The sequence below is a fragment of the Homalodisca vitripennis genome, chromosome 5, assembly GCF_021130785.1.
Source record: "Homalodisca vitripennis isolate AUS2020 chromosome 5, UT_GWSS_2.1, whole genome shotgun sequence".
Classification (NCBI taxonomy): domain Eukaryota; kingdom Metazoa; phylum Arthropoda; class Insecta; order Hemiptera; family Cicadellidae; genus Homalodisca; species Homalodisca vitripennis.
Window position 1 is genome coordinate 63,890,839 of NC_060211.1, and position 21,251 is coordinate 63,912,089.

Sequence of the window (21,251 nt, forward strand, 5' to 3'; positions counted from 1 at the left end):
CTCTTTCCCTGTAAGTTTCTTAATAAACAGTAATTAGACAGCAAAGTAAAACTAATGATAGATACTGTTTTTATTTAACGATTCATCCTTTTGAGATATAAGGTTTTTATTATTGTGTATTAAACTCTTTCATGTCAACTTTAAGAGTACTACAAAAATACCATAATATATTATTTTCCTCTTCAATATAAATGATATTTAGTGCTGTATGTACAGTTGTACATTTTTCTAAAAATAAATCTGGTATTTTATTTGATTTGACATTGTGTTATTAGGTTATTTGAACAGAAAAAAGTCGATTTTTGAAATATTACAGACGGTAAAATGTAATTACGGTTTTTAATATACAGTTAGTCAAGTATATACTATGCTGTTTCATTTTTATTGTGCAGGCATTGCTTATTTGGTGTCATCACCAAAAGAAAGTCTACTGATAGTCGAGTTAAAGGTATTCACTGAGCATTACCAGTGGAAGTTTAAATCCATTCTTGAAAACTCAATGAATCATGTTTCTTAATAGAAGTAAAACTACCCTATTTGTATACGAAGCCATAATTAAATTACGTATTTGATGTAATATCTTTAAGAAAATGTAGTTTTTTAAGTTAAATTATATCAAATTAAAAAACTAATATAATTTTGTTTACTTCCCGATGTTTCCCGACAAACTCGTGTTAGACAAACGAGTTCACTGTTAGAGTAAAAAATTGTTCTTTGCAGAATTTGTAGATGGCCCAAAACTTGACCTATGAAGGTACACATCTCTGCGTAAACAATTTAATGTTTGAGCGAAATATTTTTGTACTCAGCAAATATTTGATGTACAACTAAACCTATGGTCTTTTTTATTAGCATTTAATTGCATTTTAATATGTATTGTAACATAATAAATTTAATGTTTCATGTTTAATTTAATAATTACATGCCGGATTTAAACAATATCAATCCTTCTGCGTAGTTTGTACCATGGTTTCAAATTAAATTTACTTTAAAATAAAGTTGTATTTGAATGCCTATAGCCTAGTTTTTTTTAAGTAAGCATATTCGATGCAAAGTATTGTTTATAATAGGTATCTAATTATTTGTTTCTGAAATACCAAAGTCAAATCATGTAAATACAACAAATGTACCTATTAACAAATCGCAATATGGATATATGTTAATATTTTTTTATTCAGTAGGAGGTACTTATTCATCACATCAACAAGATATAGGCGCTGATTAGAAGCGGGTGCTAAATCAGCACATGGACATGGTCAAGGCGCTGAATTAGAACCCCCCTACTCGAAGGGGGTGTTTATTCAGGGCATGGACACGTTCACTGCGCTGTCTTACCCCCTTTAGTGACGTTAGTAGCGAGGAGGTCCTATGTCCTGGGGTGCTAATTCAGGTGTCAGCATAACACCAACTTAGGAGCAATTTTAGGTTCAGTAACTAAAGAGGGCATGATTTTCAAAACTTCCACATAACTAAGAGTCTAAATTTATTTGAACAAATGAAATTAGTCCTTTAAAACGCACAAATTACTGCAAACAAAATCGATTAACTGTGGACGATATGCGATAACCTTAAACTGGATGAGTTTATGGTCTCTAAGCACGGCTTTAAAGCAGACACAACAAAATTTTTTTAAATTGAAAATCACGAAATGGCAAAAAAATTTACAATATATACAATTCAAAGAGGGTAGTGTTGCAATTTCGGTAAACACACCTTTAAAATTTCGAGCATTAAAAACTAACAGCAGTTCAGACTTACAATTTGAGACCGAATATATCTAAAGTTAGGCCAATTATATTAGGGAAATATCTGTTATAGGATTTTATAGATGTTCCAATAGCTGCAGCAACTCCTTTTTTGGAAGTCTAGAAAAACTTGAACTCTCTTTTACGAAATTCATTAATTTTTTATAATTGGTGACATCAACATTAATGTGTTGAACAACACCTATACTCTTACTCAGCGGCTTCGCTATATTCACAACTCCTTTAATTCAAATTACTCAGTGAACACAACACAAGTTACAGCTGGGAAGACTACCGCCATCAAAAACGTGATCACCAATGTCCCAGATATCACAATTTATGTTTTTAGAACTATGATTTCTGATCTAAAATCAAAATTCTAAACAAAAATTTAGAGACTGCTCATTTTCAAATATTTACCACTTAAATGAGTCTTTGAAAAACGTGTCTTGGATGTTATTAAATAAATTTTAAGACGCCAATGATATGTGTTAAGCTTTTTCAGCCAGAGTTTTAATTATTATTGAAATATTGCTTGCCCGCTCGAAACAATCAATCAAAATAGCAACCGATAAAAAATACATGGTTAACCATAGGTATTTTAATTTCTGGAGACATGCTCAAATGTTTTCTTTTTATATTTATTTAAACTTAAAATGATAACTTTAAAATTGTTCACTACATACGATAGGCTCTATAGAAATGTTATCAGCCTATAATGTCAGTAGAGCAGTAGAGTAGTCTGAAAATGTTGCAAAAACTGGATAGAAAATTGTTAATGAGTTTACTCCAGAAATCCATATACAATCTAAACAGATTAATCAAAATTAAGGACAACATTATTGAACCAATTATTAGTAGTAAATTAATTAAATAAATATTTTGCTACAGTGGCTTCATTGGATTCTTCCCACAATAGACCCAAATATAATGGGAGACACTTTAGTGAACCGGTTACATTTATGGCTTTGGCCCTGGTTGGCGAGGAAGAGGCTTACAAGCAATTATCGTTCAATCTCAATTCTTCAAGTTCCTTAAAAACATTGTTATAAATGTGTTCTATGAAAGACTTGTAACTTTTCTGGTAAATAACGAAGTCCTGAATCCCGAATAATACAGTTTCAGGTAAAACAAATCCACAATATTGATGCGGTGAACGACATTATAGATAACGTCATCGACGGCTTGGAAGGGGAGGAATATGTGCCGAGCATATTTCCAAGATTACTAATTCGGTAAGAAAATGACACGACTCTGATTTAAAGTAAATCAACGAGATTTTGAAATCTCATCATACCTGGAATTGAATTCATACATTTGGTAATTCGCCGAAAAGACTTTAAGAATAGCCTGCCAATATCTAATGTTATCAACTTCTGTACTTGACCACATTATGATATATTACGGCCTCCTGTCTTTGTAGACAAGGTCCTTTTAGAGGAATTAAACTCCACAGTTTCTCAGGACGTGTCTTAATAAAGGGCTATCCTGGGATAGCCATATTGATAAAATCTCTGCTAGAGCTAGTTCCAGTTTATATGCCTTGCGTCATCTAGTAAAATTATGTTCCCAAAAGTCCTAAAAATGGCATACTGTGTGCACTCACATATACGAAGCGAGACTTTGAAGGAGTTATACAAATAGCAAGACGATCGTGTTTTCAAAAGACGTGAGAATAATTGGTGATTTAAAGTACATAGAGTAAGTAGTACAGGGGATCTTTCAAAGAGCTGGGATTGCTGACTGCCACTGATGTTGAGCAGGAGATTCAGGCTCTGAAAGTGACAGTGACTCTCAACATGAAGACATTGAATATGTATTATTAAAGTAACTGTGTTTTTTATTATTACTAATACTATTGCATTCATTTTGTCTGGATTGTTTAATGTAAAATCTGTTCTAGAGCCTAGCTTATATTAATAAACTACATAATAAATTGTACATGTCATTGTATTATATTTTTGTTGTATTCGATACAAGTATGTATACAATGAATTAATTATAAATTTTATAATTTTTGTTAAATATTAAACAAATAAATTTATATTTATCGCATGAAATAATTAACATTACAATAATCTCGTTTTTAAAACTTTTTAATATATAAATATTATTTTGCCTTATTAACTTTCAAAAATAAAGTATAAGTAATTGATATTACGAAGGTGAGTTGATCACTGAACCCTTTTTCTGACATACGTCCGGGACGTAGTACGTATTTCGTGTTTGGACTCTACTTTCATAAAGCAGAATGGAGATCTTTAAAATTAATAAAACAATAACCTAATATAAAAATTATAGAAAATACCAGTTTTGACTAAAGTCCAATATGTGAGTTAGCAGAGCAGAGATGTACACAGGTAGGCCGGGCTGCACGTGTGACGACAGTGTGTCACCATTCGGGTGGAAGGGTCACCTTGTAATCCTCTTAGGTTCTTGAGACGCAGGACAAAGTGTAATTTATTACCTCTCAGGCGGCCTAGTCATCCATGAACTAATTGTAAAAGGAGTAACTTGAGTCCCCTGCCCGAGTGCGAGTGCACAGAATTCTGACTAATTCTATAGAATATCTAACACTAATTTATTACCTTTCAGAGGGTCTAGCCTTCCACGAACTAATTTGTGGATGGCTAAAATTTTACAAGGCTAGCAAGTCTACACATATTCACCCATAGAAGTCTGTGTTACGGATGAAGAAGTAACCATCTCCAAGTTAAAGGTACATCAGGTGTGTGATGTACATCCACAGCACTACCAGTGTTACAATGGTGCAGATTATAGCAAGATTAGCTCTACTTTATATTTACTAACAAAAAATTTGGTGTTAAAGCCAGTACTAGTAATTTATAACAGATATAAATAAACTATAAGTTTTCATAGGGGAAAATTTGATGTTGACGATTCCTCATAACGACTTGAAATTGGCTGAGCCTATCTATCGAGAAAATTGAAAAATTTAATTTCTATCTATCTGCCCTCACGATATTTTGAAAACAAATGGCTTTCAAGACAAAACCTCATTTCTACAAAGAAAAGATTAATTTATATGATGGTGGATTTCCAGCTCAATTACAATTGGTTAAGCGCCATTAAAGCTCGTCACTCAGTAGGCTGACACAATTTCCTTTTGTATACAAAAAGTAGCCTACATCATGAAAAAATTACCTGTAGTTTTGAAATATTGCATGCAAACTCATCGAAGCCTCATGTTACACGGGACGTGGTGTGGCGTACTTCAAACTTGTTATTACAGTAGATTAGATATCTTCTGATTTAATTATTAAATAAAATTCTATTCTTTCAATTAAAATTCGTTTTGTAATGTTTAAACATTTATACAATAACGTATTCTAAATAACAATAAATTCTACTTATTCGAGTAAGCAAGAAAACTAACTCAACTAAAAAAAATGAAATGTGGGATATACATTTTTAAAGTAATTATATTGTGCAATATTTTACTTTGGACGTGTTAAATATCTAACTTCAGTTGGGCGCTGCTGGTTAGAGTCAACTTTGACATCTGTAAGTTCCTCACATCTTCTTTTATGTAGACTTCAAAACAAGTCAGGGTTACTCCAAAATATTTATACTTCCCAAAAATGAGGTTACGAGGAGGTAATTAGCCTAGCAGATTTGAAAGAGCAGTCCTCTCCTGTGACTCCTCATTTTCAACGTTACGAAAAAGGGAAAAGTATAGTGAAAATTGTAATCTCTAAGTTTATTTAATTTATTAAGAGAATAATTCTTCAAACTTTTGAATTTTTACCCAGTTTTCTTTTTTACTTGGTGCCATTGGTTGTCTGTTATAAAAAACCATAAATTTGAGCCACTCGATGACTCTTCCATATTTCCAAATAAAATTTGGAAATTCTCTACTCTTCAGAAATTTGAGGGGGTGGTCTTGAAAAATAATCGGTATTTGGCGAGCTATGATCGGACTACAAAACAAATGTATTTCTAAATATAGCATTCGTAATCTGATAGATCAATTTCGAACGGAAATTTAACACTTAACTTTTAACATTTTAGACATAATACTAACAACATAAACCTACCTTTCCAAGTAGGTCTTAATATTGTTTTTCATATATAGTTTTATGAAATTTTATTTATGGTAGACAAAAATTACAAAATTCTATTGCTGCGATATTTGGATACTTTGATGACCATTTTGCTTACAAAACGTTTGTGTGTATATAAAATACAGAGCCGAAATATAAACACCAAATCTACCTTTGAAAGAGCTATCTTTGTTATATCATGTAATATAATAGGCTTTCATTCAGAGTCCATATATGAACGACATTGATAGTATTAATTGTCCCTGATATAACGCAACTTGTTAAACCTTAAGAGGGAATCAATATATCTATAACCACCAAAAAGATATTTCGAAATCTCCTAAAACCATATTAGTCACTATATCTTGCTTAATATATTTGTTAATAGACTTGGTTGAATGTGACGCAAGTCTGAATCGAGATTCCGACATTCACTTTTAACTTTAATTACTATATATTTATCTCAGATCTGTTGAAGGTGCGACTCGAGAGTGCATCTTTCCATCTTAACTCCCAATAGGATAACATCGACACTTATAGCAGGGTCGGTAATGTTATACAAGGTAGTAGTGCTCACACCACGTTTTGCACAAACCATGCACGTTTTTGGTTATTTATATGCAGTAAAATTCTTCGGCAAAAATATTAGTAAGTATCATAAAAGGAATAATATTTTAATTAAAGTAATACTAACTATGTTATACACCTAATACGCTTGTTACTTATGTTATTTATCTTTTTAAAGCTTTTAATATCGGAAACTCGTTATTTAGTCCAAATTAAATTTATATTATATAGAAGAATGTCTAATTTTTTTACATTTCATACTTTTTTTTACATATATAAATATAAGAGTATAAAGCCAAATTGTACATTTCTCATCACGTTGCCAAGTAGATAGGCTACTGCCTCAATGGCTTATTGTTTTGGCTAGAAGTTGTATTCCTTCGGATGTACATATTAGTAAATTGTTCAGGTATTCCGTAATTCCAGATTAAAAGTGGGTTAGTTATTTTTAAGCGAGTGAAGTTGGTTCCTCTGTTGTTTCACAACCCCCCCTCCTAAGATCTCTCCCTCCCCAATCGCTCCTAGAACAAACCTCTCCCCACCATCCCCCACCTAAACTAACCTCAGGAAGGGCACCGAACTGGTCAGTCTCGCTGGTATAGTGGAAGTGTTCGTGTCGACTATTAGTTGTACCACGTGGACGACGAGCGGCAGAAGACGAGAATGAAAAATCCACACCGCGTGATGAGAAAGTAAGGTAGGCAAGTTTCTCATTAAATACAATTTTTCTAATTTTAAAAAGCCAATGTTTAAACGTGTTTAATGAAGAAGCTATTTTTTTAAGGTTGATTTATTTATTTACTCATTTCATTGTTACTTTTGAACAGTTCTAATTTGACTGTTACAAAGTAAAAATTTACCTGAATGTGTATATACTTCATGTTCATGGAGTTACCTATGAAGCTTGATCGAAATGTTTTATTTATCAAATCAAACAATTTATATACCGTAAATCTATATGATTGGTATTTTATTGTCAGCCTGTTTTAAAATGCTTATGAACCGAAGTTTTATTTATGAAAGGAAGTAATCAATCATCACTCTTAATAGTGATCTATGTTCAAGAAGTGTAGCTCCGTATCCCGATTGCTACATATCTATGTAATATGTGTTTAATTCAGTTTTCTGTCATTATGCTGACTGGTTGCTCATATTGTCTTCAATCGTGAAAAACGAGACAGATAACCGTGTGAAAATATAAAACTTTGTATTTATAGAAAAGTTTTATATAGGCTATAAATACATTTCATTGCATTATGATTGTGATTGTGATTGTATAATATTGATATAACATTCCAGTTATTCACATTTCATTTTAAACGTAGGCCTACAGGTCACAGTGCGTAAATATAAAGTTAAGATTCATAAAGTGTTAGTTTGTATCTCGGAAATTACAATGTCAACATTGTATGTCGAGTGTTTTGGTGAATTTTGACTTTAAAATTTAAACAACGTACGAAATCAAATAATGCACCACCGTTGAATATTGAAAGGGGGAGATTGTTAGACTGTTTTTAAATTATCCGAAGTTTTATTTTATGAAGTGAAGGTTTTAATCATTATTCGTAATAATAATATGTGCTCGTGAAGCGTAATTTGATTGCTTTTCACTTCCGATTGCGACATATATGTGTAATAATTGTGTTAATGTGAAAATGAGTAAAAGTTTACAGGTTTTTAATTCTGAAACTGTTTAAAAAAGTACTGAAGTTTGATTTACGAAGGGAAGAATATAATCATCAATCTTAATAGTGTTATGATTTGTGTTGCGATGTTTTTGTGCTGATATCATATATCATAAGAAGAGAAATTATAAATTACAACATTTTATATTAGAAGTATAATTTCATTGCTATTGATTACCGATTGTGACAGTTACGTGTAATAATTGTGTTATTGTTAAAATTCGTAAAAGTTTTGTATTCTTAATTTGATTAAATGTGATCCAAAGTTTTGTTTACGAAGGGCAAATTCAAACATAATTCTTAATGATGCCGTATACTCAAGACTTGTGTTAATAATCGTCCTATGGTTTGTATTAAGACGTTTTGTAGTGAAATGTTTTCATAATTAATATTTTAAAGTACAAGTCGCAATGTGTAAATTTAAAATTAGTTGTTCAAGTGTTATTGGGTATTTAGGAAATCACTATTTTGGAAAAGATATTTTATTTTACACCATTGAATATTAGTGTTTGGTAAATTTTGTGTTTAAAATATGTACTATAAACAACATTTTATTTCTCAATGGCATTGTATATCGCGACATTTGGATAGTTAGATTGTTTACAATCGTGTTGCGTATTGTATTATGAAGTGTTTTGTGCCGAGTTATTGCTAAAATTCTATTTTAAAAGTACTGTACACGCGTAAGTATGTAAATATAAAGTTAATTATTTATCAAAAGTTATCAAGTATCTAGGATATCATTTATTATGAAAAAAGTTACATTCGTTTTTCATTGAATATCAGGATTTGGTGAATTGTGTGATTAAAATGTGTACTACGTACGTAATCGTATTTCTCATCGCCGTTATGCATTAAGAGTTTTGGATTGTTGGACTGTTTTTAAAAGTTCAAAAGTTTAATTTATGAAGGAGTGAATTTATTTATAATTTTTAATAGTGTCGTGTGATAAAAAGTGTTGTTATAACAAACCCGTTACGATTTGAGTTATGATGTTTTTGTGTTGAGTTTTCGCTCCAACTCTATTTTAAAATACTGTACATGTTTCAGTTATAAATATAAAGATAATTGTTCATCAAAAGTTATTTGGTATTAAGGAAAACGTTTATCTTGAAAAAAGATAATACATTTTCACCATTAAATGTCATTATTTGGTGAATATTCTTTTTAAAAGGTATACTAGAAACGAAATCGTATTTCTTATCACCGTTACGCATTAAGAGGTTTGGATTGTTGGACTGTTTTAAAAGTTCCGAAATTTGATTTACGAAGTGACGAATTTATTTATTATTGATAATAGTGTCGTATGTTCATGAAGTGTTGTGTTGACAATCGTGTTGCGTATTGTATTATGTTGTTTTGTGCCGAGTTATTGCTAAAATTCCATTTTAAAAGTACTGTACACACGTAAGTATGTAAATATAAAGTTAATTTTTTATCTTAATTTATCTAGTATCTAGGATATCATTTATCTTGAAAAAAGTTACATTCGTTTTTCTTTGAATATCAGGATTTGGTGAATTGTGTGTTTAAAATGTGTACTACGTACGTAATCGTTTTTCTCATCGCCGTTATGCATTAAGAGTTTTGGATTGTTGGAATGTTTTTTAAAGTTCAAAAGTTTAATTTATGAAGGTTTATATTCTTTTTAAAAGGTATACTAGAAATGAAATCGTATTTCTTATCACCGTTACGCATTAAGAGGTTTGGATTGTTGGACTGTTTTAAAAGTTCCGAAGTTTGATTTACGAATGGGTGAATTTATTATTTATTGATAATAGTGTCGTATGTTCAAGAAGTGTTGTGTTGACAATCGTGTTGCGTATTGTATTATGTTGTTTTGTGCCGAGTTATTGCTAAAATTCTATTTTAAAAGTACTGTACACGCGTAAGTATGTAAATATAAAGTTAATTTATTTATCAAAAGTTATCAAGTATCTAGGATATCATTTATTATGAAAAAAGTTACATTCGTTTTTCATTCAATATCAGGATTTGGAGAATTGTGTGATTAAAATGTGTACTACGTACGTAATCGTATTTCTCATCGCCGTTATGCATTAAGAGTTTTGGATTGTTGGACTGTTTTTTAAAGTTCAAAAGTTTAATTTATGAAGAATTGAATTTATTTATAGTTGTTAATAGTGTCGTGTGATAAAAAGTGTTGAAATAACAAACCCGTTACGATTTGAGTTATGATGTTTTTGTGTTGAGTTTTCGCTCCAACTCTATTTTAAAATACTGTACATGTTTCAGTTATAAACATAAAGATAATTGTTCATCAAATGTTATTTGGTATTGAGGTAAACTTTTATCTTGAAAAAAGATAATACATTTTCACCATTAAATGTCATTATTTGGTGAATATTCTTTTTAAAAGGTATACTAGAAATGAAATCGTATTTCTTATCACCGTTACGCATTAAGAGGTTTGGATTGTTGGACTGTTTTAAAAGTTCCGAAGTTTGATTTACGAATGGGTGAATTTATTATTTATTGATAATAGTGTCGTATGTTCATGAAGTGTTGTGTTGACAATCGTGTTGCGTATTGTATTATGTTGTTTTGTGCCGAGTTATTGCTAAAATTCCATTTTAAAAGTACTGTACACACGTAAGTATGTAAATATAAAGTTAATTATTTATCAAAAGTTATCAAGTATCTAGGATATCATTTATTATGAAAAAAGTTACATTCGTTTTTCATTGAATATCAGGATTTGGTGAATTGTGTGATTAAAATGTGTACTACGTACGTAATCGTATTTCTCATCGCCGTTATGCATTAAGAGTTTTGGATTGTTGGACTGTTTTTTAAAGTTCAAAAGTTTAATTTATGAAGGAGTGAATTTATTCATCATTGATTATAGTAGCGTGTGATAAAAAGTGTTAAAATAACAAAACCGTTACAATTTGAGTTATGATGTTTTTGTGTTGAGTTTTAGCTCCAACTCTATTTTAAATACTTTACAGGTTTCAGTTATAAATATAAAGTGATAATTGTTAATCAAACGTAATTTGGTATAAACGAAAACTTTTATCTTGGAAAAGATAATACACTTTCACCATTAAATGTCATTATTTGGTGAATATACTTTTTAAAGAGTATACTAGGATATAAAATCGTATTTCTTATCACCGTTACGCATTAAGAGGTTTGGATTGTTGGACTGTTTTAAAAGTTCCGAAGTTTGATTTACGAATGGGTGAATTTATTATTTATTGATAATAGTGTCGTATGTTCATGAAGTGTTGTGTTGACAATCGTGTTGCGTATTGTATTATGTTGTTTTGTGCCGAGTTATTGCTAAAATTCCATTTTAAAAGTACTGTACACGCGTAAGTATGTAAATATAAAGTTAATTATTTATCAAAAGTTATCAAGTATCTAGGATATCATTTATTATGAAAAAAGTTACATTCGTTTTTCATTGAATATCAGGATTTGGTGAATTGTGTGATTAAAATGTGTACTACGTACGTAATCGTATTTCTCATCGCCGTTATGCATTAAGAGTTTTGGATTGTTGGACTGTTTTTTAAAGTTCAAAAGTTTAATTTATGAAGGATTGAATTTATTTCATATTGATTATAGTGTCGTGTGATAAAAAGTGTTGAAATAACAAAACCGTTACGATTTGAGTTATGATGTTTTTGTGTTGAGTTTTAGCTCCAACTCTATTTTAAAATACTGTACATGTTTCAGTTATAAACATAAAGATAATTGTTCATCAAACGTATTTGGTATAAACGAAAACTTTTATCTTGGAAAAGATAATACATTTTCACCATTAAATGTCATTATTTGGTGAATATACTTTTTAAGAGTATACTAGGAAATAAAATCGTATTTCTTATCACCGTTACGCATTAAGAGGTTTGGATTGTTGGACTGTTTTAAAAGTTCCGAAGTTTGATTTACGAATGGGTGAATTTATTATTTATTGATAATAGTGTCGTATGTTCAAGAAGTGTTGTGTTGACAATCGTGTTGCGTATTGTATTATGTTGTTTTGTGCCGAGTTATTGCTAAAATTCCATTTTAAAAGTACTGTACACGCGTAAGTATGTAAATATAAAGTTAATTATTTATCAAAAGTTATCAAGTATCTAGGATATCATTTATTATGAAAAAAGTTACATTCGTTTTTCATTGAATATCAGGATTTGGTGAATTGTGTGATTAAAATGTGTACTACGTACGTAATCGTATTTCTCATCGCCGTTATGCATTAAGAGTTTTGGATTGTTGGACTGTTTTTTAAAGTTCAAAAGTTTAATTTATGAAGGAGTGAATTTATTTATCATTGATTATAGTAGCGTGTGATAAAAAGTGTTGAAATAACAAAACCCGTTACGATTTGAGTTATGATGTTTTTGTGTTGAGTTTTAGCTCCAACTCTATTTTAAATACTGTACAGGTTTCAGTTATAAACATAAAGATAATTGTTCATCAAACGTAATTTGGTATAAACGAAAACTTTTATCTTGGAAAAGATAATACATTTTCACCATTAAATGTCATTATTTGGTGAATATACTTTTTAAAGAGTATACTAGGATATAAAATCGTATTTCTTATCACCGTTACGCATTAAGAGGTTTGGATTGTTGGACTGTTTTAAAAGTTCCGAAGTTTGATTTACGAATGGGTGAATTTATTATTTATTGATAATAGTGTCGTATGTTCATGAAGTGTTGTGTTGACAATCGTGTTGCGTATTGTATTATGTTGTTTTGTGCCGAGTTATTGCTAAAATTCCATTTTAAAAGTACTGTACACGCGTAAGTATGTAAATATAAAGTTAATTATTTATCAAAAGTTATCAAGTATCTAGGATATCATTTATTATGAAAAAAGTTACATTCGTTTTTCATTCAATATCAGGATTTGGTGAATTGTGTGATTAAAATGTGTACTACGTACGTAATCGTATTTCTCATCGCCGTTATGCATTAAGAGTTTTGGATTGTTGGACTGTTTTTTAAAGTTCAAAAGTTTAATTTATGAAGGATTGAATTTATTTATAGTTGTTAATAGTGTCATGTGATAAAAAGTGTTGAAATAACAAACCCGTTACGATTTGAGTTATGATGTTTTTGTGTTGAGTTTTCGCTCCAACTCTATTTTAAAACACTGTAAATGTTTCAGTTATAAACATAAAGATAATTGTTCATCAAATGTTATTTGGTATTGACGAAAACTTTTATCTTGGAAAAGATAATACATTTTCACCATTAAATGTCATTATTTGGTGAATATTCTTTTTTAAAGGTATACTAGAAATGAAATCGTATTTCTTATCACCGTTACGCATTAAGAGGTTTGGATTGTTGGACTGTTTTAAAAGTTCCGAAGTTTGATTTACGAATGGGTGAATTTATTATTTATTGATAATAGTGTCGTATGTTCATGAAGTGTTGTGTTGACAATCGTGTTGCGTATTGTATTATGTTGTTTTGTGCCGAGTTATTGCTAAAATTCCATTTTAAAAGTACTGTACACGCGTAAGTATGTAAATATAAAGTTAATTATTTATCAAAAGTTATCAAGTATCTAGGATATCATTTATTATGAAAAAAGTTACATTCGTTTTTCATTCAATATCAGGATTTGGTGAATTGTGTGATTAAAATGTGTACTACGTACGTAATCGTATTTCTCATCGCCGTTATGCATTAAGAGTTTTGGATTGTTGGACTGTTTTTTAAAGTTCAAAAGTTTAATTTATGAAGGAGTGAATTTATTTATAATTGTTAATAGTGTCGTGTGATAAAAAGTGTTGAAATAACAAAACCGTTACGATTTGAGTTATGATGTTTTTGTGTTGAGTTTTAGCTCCAACTCTATTTTAAAATACTGTACAGGTTTCAGTTATAAACATAAAGATAATTGTTCATCAAAAGTTATTTGGTATTAAACGAAAACTTTTATCTTGAAAAGATAATACATTTTCACCATTAAATGTCATTATTTGGTGAATATACTTTTTAAAAGGTATACTAGGAAATAAAATCGTATTTCTTATCACCGTTACGCATTAAGAGGTTTGGATTGTTGGACTGTTTTAAAAGTTCCGAAGTTTGATTTACGAATGGGTGAATTTATTATTTATTGATAATAGTGTCGTATGTTCATGAAGTGTTGTGTTGACAATCGTGTTGCGTATTGTATTATGTTGTTTTGTGCCGAGTTATTGCTAAAATTCCATTTTAAAAGTACTGTACACGCGTAAGTATGTAAATATAAAGTTAATTATTTATCAAAAGTTATCAAGTATCTAGGATATCATTTATTATGAAAAAAGTTACATTCGTTTTTCATTCAATATCAGGATTTGGTGAATTGTGTGATTAAAATGTGTACTACGTACGTAATCGTATTTCTCATCGCCGTTATGCATTAAGAGTTTTGGATTGTTGGACTGTTTTTTAAAGTTCAAAAGTTTAATTTATGAAGGAGTGAATTTATTTATAATTGTTAATAGTGTCGTGTGATAAAAAGTGTTGAAATAACAAAACCGTTACGATTTGAGTTATGATGTTTTTGTGTTGAGTTTTAGCTCCAACTCTATTTTAAAATACTGTAACAGGTTTCAGTTATAAACATAAAGATAATTGTTCATCAAAAGTTATTTGGTATAAACGAAAACTTTTATCTTGGAAAAGATAATACATTTTCACCATTAAATGTCATTATTTGGTGAATATACTTTTTAAAGAGTATACTAGGATATAAAATCGTATTTCTTATCACCGTTACGCATTAAGAGGTTTGGATTGTTGGACTGTTTTAAAAGTTCCGAAGTTTGATTTACGAATGGGTGAATTTATTATTTATTGATAATAGTGTCGTATGTTCATGAAGTGTTGTGTTGACAATCGTGTTGCGTATTGTATTATGTTGTTTTGTGCCGAGTTATTGCTAAAATTCCATTTTAAAAGTACTGTACACGCGTAAGTATGTAAATATAAAGTTAATTATTTATCAAAAGTTATCAAGTATCTAGGATATCATTTATTATGAAAAAAGTTACATTCGTTTTTCATTCAATATCAGGATTTGGTGAATTGTGTGATTAAAATGTGTACTACGTACGTAATCGTATTTCTCATCGCCGTTATGCATTAAGAGTTTTGGATTGTTGGACTGTTTTTTAAAGTTCAAAAGTTTAATTTATGAAGGATTGAATTTATTTATAATTGTTAATAGTGTCGTGTGATAAAAAGTGTTGAAATAACAAAACCGTTACGATTTGAGTTATGATGTTTTTGTGTTGAGTTTTAGCTCCAACTCTATTTTAAAAACTGTACATGTTTCAGTTATAAATATAAAGTGGTAATTGTTAATCAAACGTTATTTGGTATAAACGAAAACTTTTATCTTGGAAAAGATAATACATTTTCACCATTAAATGTCATTATTTGGTGAATATACTTTTTAAAGAGTATACTAGGATATAAAATCGTATTTCTTATCACCGTTACGCATTAAGAGGTTTGGATTGTTGGACTGTTTTAAAAGTTCCGAAGTTTGATTTACGAATGGGTGAATTTATTATTTATTGATAATAGTGTCGTATGTTCATGAAGTGTTGTGTTGACAATCGTGTTGCGTATTGTATTATGTTGTTTTGTGCCGAGTTATTGCTAAAATTCCATTTTAAAAGTACTGTACACGCGTAAGTATGTAAATATAAAGTTAATTATTTATCAAAAGTTATCAAGTATCTAGGATATTATTTATTATGAAAAAAGTTACATTCGTTTTTCATTCAATATCAGGATTTGGTGAATTGTGTGATTAAAATGTGTACTACGTACGTAATCGTATTTCTCATCGCCGTTATGCATTAAGAGTTTTGGATTGTTGGACTGTTTTTTAAAGTTCAAAAGTTTAATTTATGAAGGATTGAATTTATTTATAATTGATTATAGTGTCGTGTGATAAAAAGTGTTGAAATAACAAAACCCGTTACGATTTGAGTTATGATGTTTTTGTGTTGAGTTTTAGCTCCAACTCTATTTTAAAATACTGTACATGTTTCAGTTATAAACATAAAGATAATTGTTCATCAAAAGTTATTTGGTATTAAGGAAAACTTTTATCTTGAAAAAAAAAATACATTTTCACCATTAAATGTCATTATTTGGTGAATATACTTTTTAAAAGGTATACTAGGAAATGAAATCGTATTTCTTATCACCGTTACGCATTAAGAGGTTTGGATTGTTGGACTGTTTTAAAAGTTCCGAAGTTTGATTTACGAATGGGTGAATTTATTATTTATTGATAATAGTGTCGTATGTTCAAAAAGTGTTGTGTTTTGACAATCGTGTTGCGTATTGTATTATGTTGTTTTGTGCCGAGTTATTGCTAAAATTCCATTTTAAAAGTACTGTACACGCGTAAGTATGTAAATATAAAGTTAATTTTTTATCAAAAGTTATCTAGTATCTAGGATATCATTTATCATGAAAAAAGTTACATTCGTTTTTCATTCAATATCAGGATTTGGTGAATTGTGTGATTAAAATGTGTACTACGTACGTAATCGTATTTCTCATCGCCGTTATGCATTAAGAGTTTTGGATTGTTGGACTGTTTTAAAGTTCCAAAAGTTTAATTTACAATGGAATTGAATTTATTCTTATAGTTAATAGTGTCGTGTGTTCAAAAAGTGTTGAAATAACAATCGTGTTACGTATTGAGTTATGATGTTTTTGTGTTGAGTTTATTGCTCCAACTCTATTTTAAAAGTACTGTACATGTTTCAGTATGTAAATAAAGTTAATTGTTCATCAAAAGTTATTTGGTATTTAGGATAACTTTTATCTAAAAAAAGATAATACATTCGTTTACCATTAAATGTCATTATTTGGTGCATATTGTGATTAAAATGTATACTAGGTACGAAATCGTATTTCTTATCACCGTTACGCATTAAGAGGTTTGGATTGTTGGACTGTTTTAAAAGTTCCGAAGTTTTGATTTACGAATGGGTGAATTTATAATTTATTGATAATAGTGTCGTATGTTCAAAAAGTGTTGTGTTATAACAAATCGTTACAATTAGTGTTATGTTATTTGTGCCGAGTTATTGCTACAATTCTATTTTAAAAGTACTGTACACGCGTAAGTATGTAAATATAAAAGGTAATTAATTGTTTATCAAAAGTTATTTGGTATCTAGGAAAATCATTTATCTTGAAAAAAAAGTTACATTCGTTTTTCATTAATATCAGGATTTGGTGAATTTTGTGTTTTTAAAATGTGGTACTACGTACGAAATCGTATTTCTTATCGCCGTTATGCATTAAGAGTTTTGGATTGTTGGACTGTTTTTTAAAGTTCAAAAGTTTAATTATATGAAGGATTGAATTTATTTTATAATTGTTAATAGTGAAGTATGATAAAATGTGTTGAAATAACAAACCGTTACGATTTGAGTTATGATGTTTTTGTGTCGAGTTATTGCTCCAAACTCTATTTTTAAAAATACTAAACATGTTTCAGTTATGTAAATATAAAGTTAATTGTTCATCAAAAGTTATTTGGTACTAAGGAAAACTTTTATCTTGATAAAATAATACATTTTCACCATTAAATGTCATTATTTGGTGAATATATTTTTAAAAGGTATACCACAAACGAAATCGTATTTCTCGTCACCGTTACGCATTAAGAGGTTTGGATTGTTGGACTGTTTTAATTGTTCCAAAGTTTGATTTACGAAATGGGTGAATTTATTTTTATCATTCTTATTAGTATCGTATGATCTTAAAGTGTTGTGTTTACAAATTGTATTGCGTGATTTGTGTTGTGGTGTTTTTGTGACGAGCTTTCGCTACAACTCTATTTTGAAAGTATTGTACATGTTTCAGTTTTAAATATAAAAGTAATTGTTATTTAAAAGTTATTTGGTATTAAGAAAAAAATGTATTTCGGAAAAGTTAATTAATTTTCACCATGGAATGTTGAATTTTCTTTTTTAAAAGGTACGCTACAATCGAAAACGTATTCTTATCGCCGTTATGTACTAGGAGTTTTGAATTGTTGGACTGTGTTAAATGTTCCGAAGTTTTATTTACGATGGGGCAAATTTATTAATTATTCCAAATAGTGTCGTATGTTCAAGAAAATGTTGTGTTCACAACCGTGTTACGATTTGTGTTATGATGTTTTTGATCCGAGTTTGCACTAAAAAGTCTATTTGAAAAGTACTGTACATGTGTCAGTGTGTAAATATAAAGTTATTTGTTCATCAAACGTTATTTTCTATTTAGGAAATCATTTATCTTGTAAAAAGATATTTTAATTTACAATGTTGAATATCAGTGTTTTGTGACTTTTAAGTTTAAAATTGTGTACTACCTTCATAAACGTATTTCTTATCGCCGTCGTATATTGATGATTTTTGATTGTTGGACTTCTTCCTGTACATTCCGTGGTTTAATTTACGATCATGTTACGATTTGTGTTGTGATGTTTGTGTGCCATGTTGTGTATCGCGTGTGTTGTAGAATATTGTATAATTTTTATTTATCACATTTTATTTATTATTGCATGTTTTATAGACTTATGTTATTATATGCGTATTGTTGAATTATGTTTGAGTGTTACATATTTGTATACTATGTGTGTTTTTTTATATGTGATGAGTTTTAATATTGGCTCCGAAATTGTATCTCTTCGAGGTTTTTTTATCTTGAGTTTCTATATTGTTGGACTTTTACTAAATGATCCGTACATATAATCGTCTGTAAATATAAGCTTATGTGTTAGTTAAGTGTTTCAATTGATTGTTGGGAAATCAAATATCTAATGAAATGAGACATTTTCATCACAGTCGTATATTACGTGTTTTGTTGATTTGTGAGATATCCATTTTGATCACTTTGTATTTATTATTACAAATTTCATAAGTTTTGATTGGCGTAACAATTGTTTTCACGATAGCGGTACGATTTGTGTTACGACACTTTTGTGCTTAGTTTAATTTAACTAAATTTAACCTCTATTTTTGTTAAGTTTTATTTGATCGCTAGGAATTTATATATCTTATAAAATGATAAATGATCATCACCGTTGTATGTTGCGTGTTTTGCAGAGTGATATATACATTTTCATCACTTATTATATGTATTAAATATAGCATGTTTTGATAAGCGTTTTATATGCGTATTGTTATATCATGTTTCGGTACTATATATTCGTGTAACCCATTTGAGTGTTTTTAATATGTTCGTAGAGCGTAAATGTTTTTTAATCCATGTTTTGTATTATTTTGTATTGTGACTGTTACAAAACTATCCGAACTTTTCATGTATTAGGTAAGGAATTTAATTATCATATCTCAATAGTTTTATATGTTTGTAAAGTGTTATTTTGTGATCCGGATTTACGATTGCTACAAGTATGTTTAATAATTGGGTTAATGTGAAAATGCGCAAATGTTTGCTCCGAATTTCTTATCTTTAGATATTGAGTCTGTATAGTATTGTGGGAATGTTACAAATGATCCGAGATTTTATTGTAAAAATTAAAGAATGTCGCATTTTCTAATACCTTTATATATTCATGATTAGTTATTTTGTGTTCTGGATTTCCGATGACTACGTATATTCGTAAATATTGTGTTTAAGATCATTTATGTTTTTTGTGCTGAGTGGTTGCTCAAATACCATTTTAAACGTAAAGACCACAGCGTGTAAATGTAAAAATAAGAGTTTGTAAAGTATAAAAGTAAAACTTAGTTCGGAAACCATAGATCTTAGGAAAAGAAATATTTATTATCACTATTGTATGTTGAGTGTTTTGGTAAAGTTTGCGTTATAAATTTGTACTAGGGCTTTTTTTTCGTTAAGGGTAAATAATTACTCCGATATCGTATTTCTCATCGATGTTGTGTATAGAACGTTTATTATTGTTGGACTGCTTTTAAATGTTCCGAAGATTTATTTTATGAAGTGAGGAATTTAATCATCATTCGTAATATTATTATATGTTCATGAAGTGTAATTTTGTGCTTGGGATTTCCGCTACATATACGTGTAATAAATGAGTTTAATATATTTAATATCATGCTGAGTGGTAGCAACATATTGTTGTTAAACGTGTATATCACCGTGTATAAAAATAAACTTAATTGTTAATGGATTGTCAGAAGTTCATATAGGTATCTTATAAAATGAGACATTTTGTTTACAGTTGTGGTACTTACGTATTATATCGACTACACCCCTATATCACTCCAAACAAAAATTCAAGAAAAACAAACATTACCAAACAAAAACTAAACTCTTTATTGAAAAACACACAAAACATTTTATTCTTGATCACACGACGCCACCCAAAATGCAGCGATGTCAGCGCAGAGCGAGCAGAATGGATCCCCGCCTTTGACCGCCACAAACGGCCGTCATATATATTCGGCTAGATAGGAATCAAAGTGCTGTCTGGCAGTGCCTATTTGTCGTTTATTCCTCCATTTAGCCGATCTCCACATACTCTCAACTTGTTGAGTGTTTGCGCCGGTTTCAGGGTCAACAAAATTATACCGATGATTGACGGTGAAATTTTGAAAACTAGCCTCCTCCAACTCGGCTGTCTTATAACCCTCCCAAGAGTCCGACATAATTGTTGTTCATGGTTTGATATGCAGTTGGATTTGTTCCATTAGTGTTTTTGCTCCTTGATTTGGGACCCTTACTAAAAACTTTTCACCGGTTTCTCGGCACAGGCCACCAAACACCCATTGTTGCGGTAAATCACGTCCTGCATTATTCTTCCGCTTGGTAAACATACTTTCATCTATTTCAACAATGCAGCCGAATCCTGCAGTTTGTCCACTGTGCTTTTTCTCAATAGAAAATACACAAACCTCACGGATATAATTGTTCCAGTCAATAACTGTTTTGTCACCATTTCCAACTCGCACAAACTGATAGACTAGATAGTTAGTTCATAAACCCACGAGTAAATAAAACGAACAGCAGTAACGAATGGAATTTTACTGTTACTAAACCAAGTACCTACACGCAAACCAACTTTTTTCAAACACGGTCTAGTGGTACACTTCCAAAATGGACCGTTGTCGAAAGAGTATAATGTCGTTTCATGTCTGTTTATGCACTTTTTACATTTATGTAGCAACTCTTTGTCCTGCAAAAACCGTATTGTCCCCTCTT